Below are 13,572 nucleotides of genomic sequence, written 5' to 3'. Positions count from 1 at the left end.
ACTTCAAGATAAAAAAACTTCTGTACAGTAAGGAAACAGTCAACAAAACTGAAAGGCAACCTACACAATGGGAGAAGACATTAGCAAAGGACATATCTGATAAAGTGTTAGTATCCAAAATCTATAAAGAATTTATCAAACACCCAAAAAACCAGATAATCCAGTTGAGAAACAGGCAAAATACATGAATAGACATTTTTCCAAAGACCTACAGATGGCCAACAGACACATGAAAAGATGCTCAACATCACTCACCAGGGAGATACAAATCAAAACCACAATGAGATACAACCTCACACCTGTCAGATTAGCTAAAATTAACACAAGAAACAGGTGTTGGCAAGGATGCTGAGAAAAGGGAACCCTCTTCCATGTTGGTGGGAATGCAAACTGGTACAGCCACTCTGGAAAACAGTTTGGAGGTTCCTCAAAAAGTTAAAAATAGAACTACCCTATGACCCAGCAATTACACTAGGCATTCACCAAAAGAATAGAAGAATACCGATTCGAAGGGACACATGCACCCCAATGTTTATAGCAGCATTATCAACAAGAGCCAAAGTATGGAAAGAACCCAAATGTCCATTGACTGATGAATGGATAAAAAGGTGATTTTATATATAAATATATATGTATGTATATATATATACATATATATATATATATATACACACACACACACACAATGGACTATTACTCGGCCATCAAAAAGAATGAAATCTTGCCATTTTCAACAACATAGATGGACCTAGAGGGTATAATGCTAAGTGAAATGTCAGAAAGACAGATACTGTATGATTTCAGTCATATGTGGAATTTAAGAAACAAAACAGATGAACATAGGGGAAGGGAAGGAAAAACAAAAACAGAGGGAGGCAAACCAAAGAGAATTTTAACTATAGAGAACAAACTGAGGGTTGCTGGAGAGGAGGTGGGCAGGGGAATGGGTTAAGTGGGTGATGGGCATTAAGGAGGGCACTTGTGTTGAGCACTGAGTGTTATAAGTGATGAATCACTGAATTCTACTCCCAAAACCAGTATTACACTATATGTTAACTAGAATAAAAAATTTAAAAAACAAACATGTTTTCAAACAGTGGTTCTATACAATGGACATTAAAAGACCTAATTTAAAATCAAGATGTTCTAGATCAAACAACCTTTACTCAATATTCTGCTCTGTAGAGTATTACCATATTCATGGCAGTACTTTGCATACACAAGATTAAGACATCAGGAAAGGAGTTTTACTGGAGATTCAATTGTGTGAGATTTGGGGAATGGTTTCTTAGAATCAGATACTAAATTTATAAAATGAGAGGGTTGAATTAGAGTTTTTCAAACCTTTTTTTTTTTTTTGGCAACAACAGCAGCAAAAATCCTTCTTAACCTAATAGAAGATACAGAAATAGAAAACATAAAACCTCTATAAATTGGTAAGTGGTATTCTAATAACTTCATAAATCGATACAATTTACTTACTATAAAGCTTTAATGAGAACAACAAAACTATTCTGATTAACAGTCTTCATCATATAATTTTCCTTATTGTGGATAGCACAGTAGGAGTAGTTAGAAAATCAGGCTCAGACATATGTAATAGTTCCATAATTTTATATGATCAAATACAGGTTCAAATAAAGATAAAACTACAACTTAATCATCAATAAATTAATCTGATGACAATAATTAGTGCTTATCTCTGCTTTTAAATTTATCCTATTTGAATTTTTTTTTAAATTCAAATTAAAATTTCAAACTCCTATAAATATCAAATAAAAATCAAAAGTCAAATAAAAATCAAGTCAAATAAAAATCAAAAGTCAAATAAAAATCAAAAATTAAAAAAATTCACAGCATCACAGCTCTCCTAAGGTTTGTGGAAAATGCAATCTATAAACACTCTAAGAAAGATATGGAAAGCTCTTCCCACACTAAAATTCCCTGATTCTATAGAATATACGTATTACAGATGTCCCTCTTACCATTTTGGCAACTGTCCATGAATTCACATCTAATAAATCTAGACCAGTGGGATCCAACAGAAATATAGTTGATCCATATATGTAACTTTGAATTTTAAAGTTTTCAATTTTCTAATAGAAGTATAAATGTCCTTCCTTATAACAGCTCCTTATAACACTTTAATTTTTAAAGAGGTTTTTAGTACATTACTTTAACTGATCTTCACAGTAAGATTGTCACCTTTCAGACCAAAGAAGTGAACCTAAGAGATTCAGGAGCTTGAATTTTGGTTTTATTCAGTCCAGTTCTCTATGTACATTACTCCCACTGTTTCACACTGCTCTTTCAACTAAACCACACCATTATGGACAAGCACTAAAAGTGGAAGATACAAATCCAAAACAGACCTACAAACAAAAATGGGGAAGTCACCTTATGGAATAGAATCCGTTTACTAATTCTCCCTTTTTCCAAAATTTAACATTGTTCTGATAAAACTGATTAGTAGGTACTCTGGCAAGGTTACCATGTTCCAGAAGACTGATTCAAATTAAGCATCTGTGTGCGCCCTGGTTTTCCTTCTCCGTTCTTTTCTATTCAGATTGATTTGTAGATTCGGTCTTTTAGGACACCGATGCAGTGGAAATAAAACAGTATATTTTTTAATCTGCATATTTTAAACCCAGAGCTTCCATTTAACATTCCTCAACTAAGGGCCTTTTTGTCCCATAGGGAACATTTGGCAATGTCTACAGATATATTTGCTTGTCATAACTGGGCCGGGGTGGGGGCAGGAGTAGCCACTGGCATGCAGCAGGTGGAGGCCAGAGATGCTGCTAAATAGCACAGAATGCACAGAAGAGTCCCTCACACACACAAAAACGACAACAAGAACTTTTGTTCTTTTGTCCAGACCAAAATGTCAATAGTGTGAAGGCTAAAAAACACTGCTTTGCTGAAAGCAAAAATAAATACCAGGCAGATTAAAAGAACTAATTTTTTTAACTACCTAAAAGAATTAAGAGGAAATCTATTTTTTGCTAAAGAAAGCTTTCAAGAAACAAAAGAAGCTACAAAAAAGTTATTATTAAAATTATAGGGAAAAGAAATGAAGCTAGAACAAAATTAAAATCAATATAGTCTACCACATATAAGATTTGTTCAGGCCAAGTATCTTCAATCATATTTCACTTTTTTGTATCCTACACACAATCCACCAGGAAATCCTACTGGGTTTATCCTCAGCACACATTTTTCTGTTACCTTATTCCTACTACCCTCATTACTCCACAGCTACAGTGCTTTCTATTTCTTGAACTTCCTGCATCTGGGTTTTGGGCTTATTGCCCTCCAAGTACAGTTTGCTTCCTTACCACCTTCAAGTTTTTATCAGAGGTTTCCTTTTAGGTGAAGTATTACCTGACCACTCAATTTAAACTGCAACCTTCTCCTAATTTAGTAGTCTCTGGACCTCTCCCTAACCTCTCTTGCTCCAACATCAAAAAAGTTCTATTAAACCAGTGGTTCTCAAATATTTGGTCTCAGGACCTTTGTGCTCCTAAAAAATTAATGAGGACCCTGTTATGGTCTGAGTTTTAGTGCCCACCCCCCCAAAAGTCATACACTGAAACTCTATCTCCCAATGTGGTGGTATTAGAAGGTGGGGCCTTTAGGAAGCCATTTAGGATTAGATGAGCCCATGAGGATGGAGCCCTCGGGAATGTGATTAGTGCCTCTCTAGGAGTCACAAGAGAACTCTTCTCTGCTCTCTGCCATACAGGGATACTAGGAGAACACAGGCATCTAAGATCTATAAGCCAGGAAGAAGGCTCTCACCAGATCTGCTAACACCTTGATATTTGACTTCCCACCATGCAGGATTGTGAGAAATAAATTTGTTGTTTATGGGCCATCCAGTGTAAAGCATTTTATCAGAGCAGCCCAAGCCAAGACAGACACCAAAGAGTGTTTACATAGCTTCTGTCAATGTTTACCATATTAGAAAAACATTTTTAAAATATTTCAAAATCATAATAAACCCATTAAATGTTTTCATGAGAGAGATTTTTCAAAACCAAAAAGTTAGTGAGAAGAGGGACATGGTTTTACAATTTTTGCAAATCCCAATGTCTGCTGGATTCTCTGAGCTGCCTCTACAGTGTGTTGCAATAGACTGTTTTGGAGTAAAGTTTGTGAATAAAATCTGGCCACACACATATATAATTAGAGAAGAGAGTAGTATTTTAATAGCTTTTTCATATAACTGAAGATACTCTTCAATAGCCACAAAAACTCAACGAGGGGTGGTTTCTTAGACATTATTTACAATATGGAAATATTAAACCCTGTAAGTGAATTTTTTGTACTCTGATCTTAAAATCCTTTCATCTTGAGCTTTGAATGGAATTTTAAACTATGAACGATCTTAAAGGTACTACATTGATTTGCTTGAAAATATTGGTTCAGAATTATCCAGAACTTCCATAAACGGACATACTGCATTACTCAAACATCTCAAAAATCAAATATCACAACCAACCTCAGACAACTTAAGTATTGGGAAGCTCTAAAGCTTACAGTGACATGTACAAGTTTTCCAACTTCATAATTTTGGCTTTAAAGTGTGAATTTTATCATCAATAAATACTGTCATTTTTCCTTAAAGTATCAAGCTTGCTTCACTCACTCTTGAGAAAATGCCTACAAAATACTCAAATCTGAATAACCGTAGTTTGTCTCTTATTGAAGTGGAACCACATACTGGTTGTAGACCATACAATGGAAAGTGATCAGCAATAAAAAGGGACAAAGTACTCTACAACTGAAACCAATGATGTACTATATGTTAGCTAATTTAAATTTTTTTAAAAAGATGCTTTCTACGCACACAAAAGGGACAAAGTATTGATACACACCACAACACAGATGAATCTCAAATTAATTATTCTGAGTGAAAAGTCTGGAGAACGTACACTGCATTTCATCTATACGAAATTCTAGAAAATGCACACTATAGTGACAGAAAGCGGATCAATGTTGCCCGGGGAGGGACCACAACAAACTTTTGGGTGTGATGGATAGGTTTATTATCCTGATTATAGTGGTTTCGTGTGTGTATGTTTCAAATGTCATCAAACTGTCATATGCAGTTTGCTGTACCTCAATTATATTTCAGTAAAGCAGTAAAACACACACACCACACAACCTGAATGTATACTCATGGTGGAGCGGATTACAGGAGATCGCTTTTATCCTTTCAATTACAAAAATAAATAATCTGCCTTCACTGGCTCCGACGAACGGGTCTTAGGAATCCTGCAGAGCTGGGGGGCAGGGAGGGGCTCAGAGTTGGGTGTGGGGAACACTAACACGATGCCCTGCCTGTGTGCGTGAATATGTGCTTGTCTACACACAGCTGACGCGTAAAGGAGCAGACGGACGTGGAAGGGCAGAAGAGGACTGACTTGGCCTTCCGTTTAGCTGACACGCCGCAAAGCGTTGGCATTTCTTCTTCAAAACCCCAAAAGGTATAAAGTTACTTCTGAATGGGTATTAAAGTATTACAATTACGTGCCTCGGCAGACATAAGTTCCTTCAGAAGAGCACTTGAGTAGTCTTTGTGTCTGTCCATCTCCCTAAGTAAAAACACCTGGCCATAGTCTCAGCCATCAGAGGCGACCCTGGGCGACACGCTCCCTGAAAAGGGCATTTTTCGGGGGAGGGGTACTGGCACCTACGCGGAGGTTGAACAGCTGACGCCGTTGGAGGGCAGAGGACAGCCAGGGCTGCGCGGATGCCCCCACAGGGGGCAGAGGGCTGGCGCCCACTCCTCTGGGACCAAAGCCACGACAGCTCAAGCGACAAAGACGGGGGCGGGGGGGCGGGCACCAGAAAACAATACAGCCCAGAGCAGGCCGACAGAAAATACGCAGACTTACGGAGGAGCGCCGACCAGGCCGCTCTTCCCGGAGCTCTTAGAAGAGGGCCAGGGCCCAAGATGGCAGCAAACTTAAGACCTGGTCACTCCCTCCCCCCCCCCCACCTTTTATGTCCCAGGGTGCATGCGCAGAACGCCGGAGCTTCAAGGGCAGTGGGAGGCTCACAGGTGAGCGCCGTCCCTCCTGCCCCAGGGCAAGGGCGGAGGCTGGGTGGGGCTCGGGGCACGTGACGCCCGACCTGAGCTCCGCACTCCGCATGGACAACCTCACAGCCTTGTCCATCTGCGACAGGCTAAAGCCTTGATTGGACCGGGATTAGAGCTTTGTAGGGGGTCTCTGAGTGGGGCTAGGGTGGTGTAGAGAATGTTGGTTCGTCATGAGGGTGTGGCACATTGGGGTGGGGTCACCCCACTTCTCTGGTTGTGCAAGGATTGCAGAGGACGGGGACGGATCCACCGTGTGGCTGCCCGAAATAGAAACCCAGGAGACCCGAGTGAATTTACAGATTAGCGAAAGTAATGGCCAGTTATTGAGCACCTGTTAATTACATACTTAGATATACTATTGCATTTAATTCTATTTCTCTGTTTTTGGAGAGACTTGAATTGGACCTCCGGTTAGATACTAGTAATTTATGATGTTAATTTCCTGATCTCAATAAATGTATTGGGGTTATGCAGGATAAAGTCCTTGCTTATAGTAAATAAATACTAAAGTATTGGAGGTGATTGGGTATGATGTCAGCAATATACTTTCAAATTATTGGCGGTGACATGTTCTTGCTACTCTTCTTGTACCTTTTCTGCAAATTTGAAATTATTTCAAAAGAAAAAGAAAACCTTAATTTAAAAAAATATACTAGCGGGGCACTTGGGTGGCTCAGTTGTTAAGCGTGTGCCTTCAACTCAGGTCATGATCCCAGGGTTCTGGGATGGAGCCCCGCATCAGGCTCCCTGCTCAGCGGGAAGTCTGCTTCTCCCTCTCCCACTCTCCCTGCTTGTGTTCCCTCTCTCGCTGTCTCTCTCTTTCTGTCAAATAAATAAAAATCTTTTAAAAATAAAAATTAAAAAATATACTAGCTGCATAAAATGAGCTGTGAAAATCTCAACTATTTTTCTATATTCTGTAGCACTTTATATTACACAATAATTAACAGTTCCTTGAAAGAATAGGAACTGAGCTATAAAGTGATCTAGACACAGGTATTTGGAGGAAGACAAAATCTTTGACTTCCTTATAAATTCTTTCATGAAGACCTAGTCAAGTTTTCTATGTCTTGAATGAATTTTGCCATTTTATTTTTTCTATCAATTTAACCATTTCCCCTAGGTTTTCTAATTTTTTAATGTGGAGTCTTGACAATACAAGCATATTATTTTAAAATCTGTGTGTCATTTCTCCAAAGAAGACAAACATGGCCAACAGACACGTGAAAAGATGCTCATCATCACTTATATCAGGGAAATGCAAATCAAAACTACAATGAGATTATCACCTCACACCTGTCATAATGGCTCAAATCAAGAACACAAGAAACAACAGGTGTTGGCAAGGATGTGGAGAAAAAGAAACCATCTTGCACTACTGGTGGGAATGTAAACTGGTGCAGCCACTCAAAAAGTTAAACCACTAATGGGTATTTACCCAAAGAATACAAACACCCCAATTCAAAGGGATACACGTACCACTGTGTTTATAGCAGCACTATTTACAATAGCCAAGATACGAAAGTAGCCCAGATGTCCATCAACTGATGAATGGATAAAGAAGATATGGATATAATTGAGCCATAAAAAAGAATGAAATCTTGCCATTTGCAACGACATGGATGGAGCTAGAGTGTATAAAGCTAAATGAAATAAGTCAGTCAGAAAATGAGAAAAACCATATAATTTCACTCCTATGTAGAATTTAAGAAACAAAGCAAACAAGCAAAGGGGAAAAAAAGAGTCAAACCAAGAAACAGACTCTTAACTATAGAGAACTGATGGTTACCAGAGGGGAGGGTGGGAGGGGAGAATGGGTTAAATAGGTTACGGGATTAAGGAGTGTGTTTGTTGTGAGGAGAACAGGGTGATGTATGGAAGTGTTGAATCAGTATACTGTACACCTGAAACTAATATAACACTGTATGCTAACTGGAATTAAAATAAAAACTTTTAAAAAGAGAGAGAAAGAATAATAAAGTAAAATCTGTGTCTGTGACCATTTCCTACTTTATTCTTTATTTATATCTTCTCATTTTTTTTCTTGGCAGATCTTATTAATCTTCTTTATTGGTTTTTCTTGTTCTAATTGTTCTCCAGTTCATTTATCTTTTCTATATCTGTATCCTTTCCTTTTAAAAAATTTCTTTTGAGTTTGTTCTATTATTTATCATAGCTTCTTACATTGAATGCTTACTGTCTTTATTTTTTCTTTATTTTTTTAAGTAGGTTCCACGCCTACTCAGGGCCTGAACTCATGACCCTGAGATCAAGACCTGAGCTCAGATCAAGAGTCAGACGCTTAACTGACTGAGCCACCCAGGTGCCACTACTGTCTTCATTTTTAACCTCTCATATCCTAAAAAAACGTACTTAAACTATAGAATTTTCCTGTAACAATTGCTTTAGTTAAATCCCTTAAGTTTTTATGGCATTATTTCATTATAATTCAGTTTTAAATTTTTCTAATTCCTACTGAGACTTATTTTGTAGTCTATGGGCAAAGATCATTTTTATTTCCAGATATGTGAAGTGTATTGTTATCTTTATATTAATTTATAACTTGTATTAATTGCATCGTGGTCAGAGAATATGGTCTGTATAATACTGATTACTTAAAACTTCTTGATACTTGCTTCATGGCCGAGTGTCTGGTCTTTTTGAAAACATATATCCATGATAACAAGTTATTAATTTTTTCCAAGTATCAGGTACAGAAAGTGATTTTTGTCAGCTTCTTGTAAATCTGCCAATTTTTTCTTTCTATATTTGGAATATATTTTATAAAGTACATAAAGGTTTAAAATTTATTTCTGATGAATTTGCTTATTTTATCAATTTGTAATAACCTTCTTTAAGTCCAAAAAGTTTTTGCCTTAACGTCTATTTTGCGTGGTATTGATTTAGCCATGCCAGCTTTCATTTAGTTGGTATTTGCCTTGGTTTGTTTATCTTTTTCTGTCCTTTTTCCTATTAATCTTCTGTGTCTTTATAAGTGTCTCTTGTAAATAAGATGTAGCTCAACGTTTGCTCATTTTCTGTTTGTTCAATGTTTATTTATTCAGATGTAGAAGCTTCTTTTCACCTTTGGTCCACTGACATTGATTGAGATTTCTAATATTTTGTGATTCATTCCTACAATTTTAAGTGTTAAGTTTTTGATACTTTTTCTAGGTTTCTCCATTATTGTTTTCTTTGAGATTGATTGAAAAAAAAAATTTAACTTCTCCTTCTCTACCTCACCCCCACCTGCTACTTTCTTCTCTACTACTTGGGAGGTTATTCCCTCTGTTACCATCTTTTAGAGATCACCCTACAATTTGTAACACTTACTTAATGGAAGGAATTCTGAAGTTAATCAATGTCTTCACCCTCCTCTTAAACAATACAAAGATTTGAGGGCATTTTAACTTCCCCTTCCATTATCACCTTCCCCTTTCTAACTTAACTACTAGGAGCAATTTCTGTGAACATCTGATGGACCATCTGCCCCCTAACTTACTCCTACTCATCCTTCATTTCTCAGCTTAAATTCCATTTCCTCTGAGAAGACTTCCCTAGAGTCTGGGTCAGTAGTCATCAATCTGGATTACCCTGCACTTAGAAATGCCCAAAGAGGGGCACCTGGGTGGTTCAGTCAGTTAAGAGAGTCTGCCTTTGGCTCAGGTCATGATCCCAGCATCCTGGGATCAAGCCCTACATTGTGCTCCCTGCTCAGCGAGGAGCCTGCTTCTCCCTCTGCTTCTGCCCCTCTCCCTGCATGTGCTCTCTCTCACTCTCTCTCTGTCAAATAAAGTCTTAAAAAAATATCCAAAGACTTCCCAAAGGGGCACTGGCATAATAATTTTAAATGGTTCAATTTCCAGATCCTCACATTTTATGTGTAGTCTTCCCTATTTTGATCTGCCTGAGAACTAAGCTACCTAAAAGCCTGAAGCAGATAGTTTTTCTTTTCTCCTTCCCTTTCATCACTGCCCTGTTCCTACTTTATAAAATAAAGGTATGTCTCTATTACCTCTATTTACCATTGTGCTTGGTTTGGCCCTGGCATATAAATTCCCCTCAACCAAACAAATAAATAGTCAGCAGTTCAAAATATTAGCATCAGTGAAACTTTTAGTTGTGTCTTTCCCTGTATTATTCAAATTTTTCTGAAAGGCAAAGCATTAGAAATGGAGTGTTTTGGTGCATGTTTGGTTGTTAATAATTAGACATGGAGTCAAACAAGAGTAGAGTTGCCAGGGGGTGCCTGGGTGGCTCAGTCGTTAAGCGTCTGCCTTCCGCTCGGGTCGTGATCTCAGGGTCCTGGGATGGAGCCCCGCATCGGGCTCCTTGCTCCGCGGGAAGCCTGCTTCTCCCTCTCGCGCTCCCCCTGCTTGTGTTCCCTCTCTGGCTGTGTCTCTCTCTGTCAAAATAAATAAAATCTTTTAAAAAAAAAAAAAAGTAGAGTTGCCAGATTTAGCAAGTAGAAATACAGAAACCTAGTTACATTTGAATTTCCAGTAACAAAATTTTTTTCAATATATGGATTACCCAGATACACTGAAACACTGAAAAATTATTAGTCTTTGAAATTCAAACTTAACTAGGCCTCCTGTATTTTATCTGACAACCCTAGCTAATATTTTTTTTAAAGATTTTATTTATTTATTTGGGAGAGAGAGAATGAGAGACAGAGAGCATGAGAGGGAGGAGGGTCAGAGGGAGAAGCAGACTCCCCGCCGAGCAGGGAGCCCGATGCGGGACTCGATCCCGGGACTCCAGGATCATGACCTGAGCCGAAGGCAGTCGCTTAACCGACTGAGCCACCCAGGCACCCAACCCTAGCTAATATTAAGAACAACTTTCATTTTTTTCTTTCATCTATTTGACACTTTAAAAAAAAAAATACAATATTCCCAAGGGAGAGTTCTACTAGAGCAAACCCAACCCAAAAATGTAAGAACTTTTAAAGCAGAGATGCTTTATTTAAAACAGGCTACAAACTCATGGCAGGAGTCTTTTCCTTATTTAGCGATCTATTTTAGAATTAGAATTACAAAATAAGATGGTTATCATAGCAATGTTTACTAATATGTTGATTTGAAATGAAAACTAAAGTCAGACTTGTTCTGTTGGAAAATGAGTCAGATTTGGCTAAACAATTAGGTTATATGTGGGAACTTTTCACATATTAAATTCACCAAATCTTCAACTCCAGGATCTCATAGTAACTAATACATTATAAAAACAAATATTATCGGGACGCCTGGGTGGCTCAGTTGGTTGGGCGACTGCCTTCGGCTCAGGTCATGATCCTGGAGTCCCGGGATCGAGTCCCGCATCGGGCTCCCTGCTTGGCAGGGAGTCTGCTTCTCCCTCTGACCCTCCTCCCTCTCATGCTCTCTGTCTCTCATTCTCTCTCTCTCTCTCAAAAAAATGAATAAAATCTTTAAAAAAAAAAACAAATATTATCAAATAAGTAATGATAAATATTATCAAAGGATCTTCATGTTAAAAGTTCATTGATCTGCAGACTTAATATGAGTGCACTTTATATATGTTATACCTCAATGAAAAAGAAGAAAAAAGCTTTGAAAAGGAACATGGAAATTAACAATGTATTTTCTAAGTATACCTGCTAAGTCACATCTAAGTGAAAGAATTACACACATAATTTGGTAATTTATGATAAGGCCTTTTTGCTAAACTTCCCAGAAATTCAGAATGTAGACAATTCTGAAGGCTGGGTAGGAAATTTTTTTCAAGTCCAGTGGTCTCTAATTTTAGCACTAACAACAAAAAGAAGAAGGTGATTGGAGAATCTTGTCAAGTCCTCAATCAATCATTATAGATATGAGAGCATTAAGAATGCAAGAGCAATAAGGTTTAAGAACCACAAACAGCAAGTTTCTCATAGCAACCTGGACTTTTTCCTTTGCTTATATATATAAATATATACATTCATGTAACTATTTGATGTCCATTTATCCTACAAAATCAAGTCTCATAGAAGCAATACTGAGCTTTTCCTCAGTGAACGTTGAGTGAAAGATTAAATGGGCAAATGCATCAAGTGCAGGTAGTATTTGCAATCCCAGGAATGGATGCTATTAGCCAGAACGCATGCACAGAGCAGAGGATGGAACTCTAGAAACAGAAGTAGATTAGCAAGTCATTTCAGGGCCACACCTGTGTCATCTGCATTTACAGCTCTCCCTTTTCCTTTCCTCCTTCGTCCATAATCTTGCACACAGGAACAATACAAAAGTAAAAATGACCTGCTTGAACTGCTTTGCCAAACCAATCTAAGACCCAGGGTAGATAACTACTGTTATGAGAAACAATTACCCATGAAGACTATGGCACTGGGCAAATCTCTTGATCTCTTTGAGCTTTATTGTCATCACCGTCCTATGGAAGAAACAGATGTTAGATACATAAAATATAGTAGCTCCCACCTCCCCTTCAAGGAAGCTGCACACAATCCCCCTGAGACTAGCCGTTTAAACATTAATTTTCTTTTTCTATCATTCATTTTAGTCAATCATCTCTGTGTGCATCATGCACTCATACCACGTGCTATATTTGTGGGTAAGAATTTTTTCCTCCAGTTTCCATTTCCTCCAATATCCTAGAGTCAGGTCCATTTTTCTATGTTTCTGCTACCCACTTTCTATTACTATTACTTTAGCCCTAATTTATTTAACAGTGATGACTTTTTCAGATAGTTCAGTGTGACTGGGTTTTGGTGTTGTCTGGTTTTTTAGATGCCACCAGGAGGCAGCATGGACTTAGTGATGATCTCACATCTACAGTCATTCTGTCACTTCCTAAAGGAAGATGTCTTTTCTACTTAAAATACAATCAAATCTGACCTTTTTTCTTTTTTTTCATATAATACCCAAAGTTAATGAGGACATGGGGGAGCAGACACTGCCATATACTTGCAGTTGAAGTGTTCATTGGGGCAATTTGAAAATGCCATAGTGAAAGCCTTAAAATTGTTAATATCCTTTGTTCTAACATTCTCCTTTCACACAAACTCTCTCCTACCCCCTGTCATTTCATTTAAGGAGATTATTGTGGCTGAGAGCAAAGATTTAGCTACAGAAACATTCAGTACAGCATTGCTTAAAATAACGTAAACTAGAAACAATGTAAAGATCCAACAATAAGGGATTCAGATCATATAATGGATTACTATATGGCTGTTTAAAATGATACTGTTGAGGGCGCCTGGGTGGCTCAGTTGGTTGAGCGACTGCCTTCGGCTCAGGTCATGATCCCGGAGTCCTGGGATCGAGTCCCACATCGGGCTCCTGGCTCAGCGGGGAGCCTGCTTCTCCCTCTGACCCTCTCCCCTCTCATGCTGTTTTTCTGTCTCTCTTTCTCTAATATAAATAAATAAAATCTTTAAAAAAATTTTTTTTAAAAATGATACTGTTGAAATGTTTTTCAAATATGTGGTATGTAAATCACAA

The sequence above is a fragment of the Mirounga angustirostris genome, unplaced genomic scaffold (assembly GCF_029215605.1).
Source record: "Mirounga angustirostris isolate CCGP_5_RB_7025 unplaced genomic scaffold, mMirAng1.0.hap1 SCAF_10, whole genome shotgun sequence".
In the NCBI taxonomy this organism is placed as follows: Eukaryota; Metazoa; Chordata; class Mammalia; order Carnivora; family Phocidae; genus Mirounga; species Mirounga angustirostris.
The sequence above is the reverse complement of the archived record's forward strand: the minus strand, read 5'-3'. Positions refer to the sequence as shown.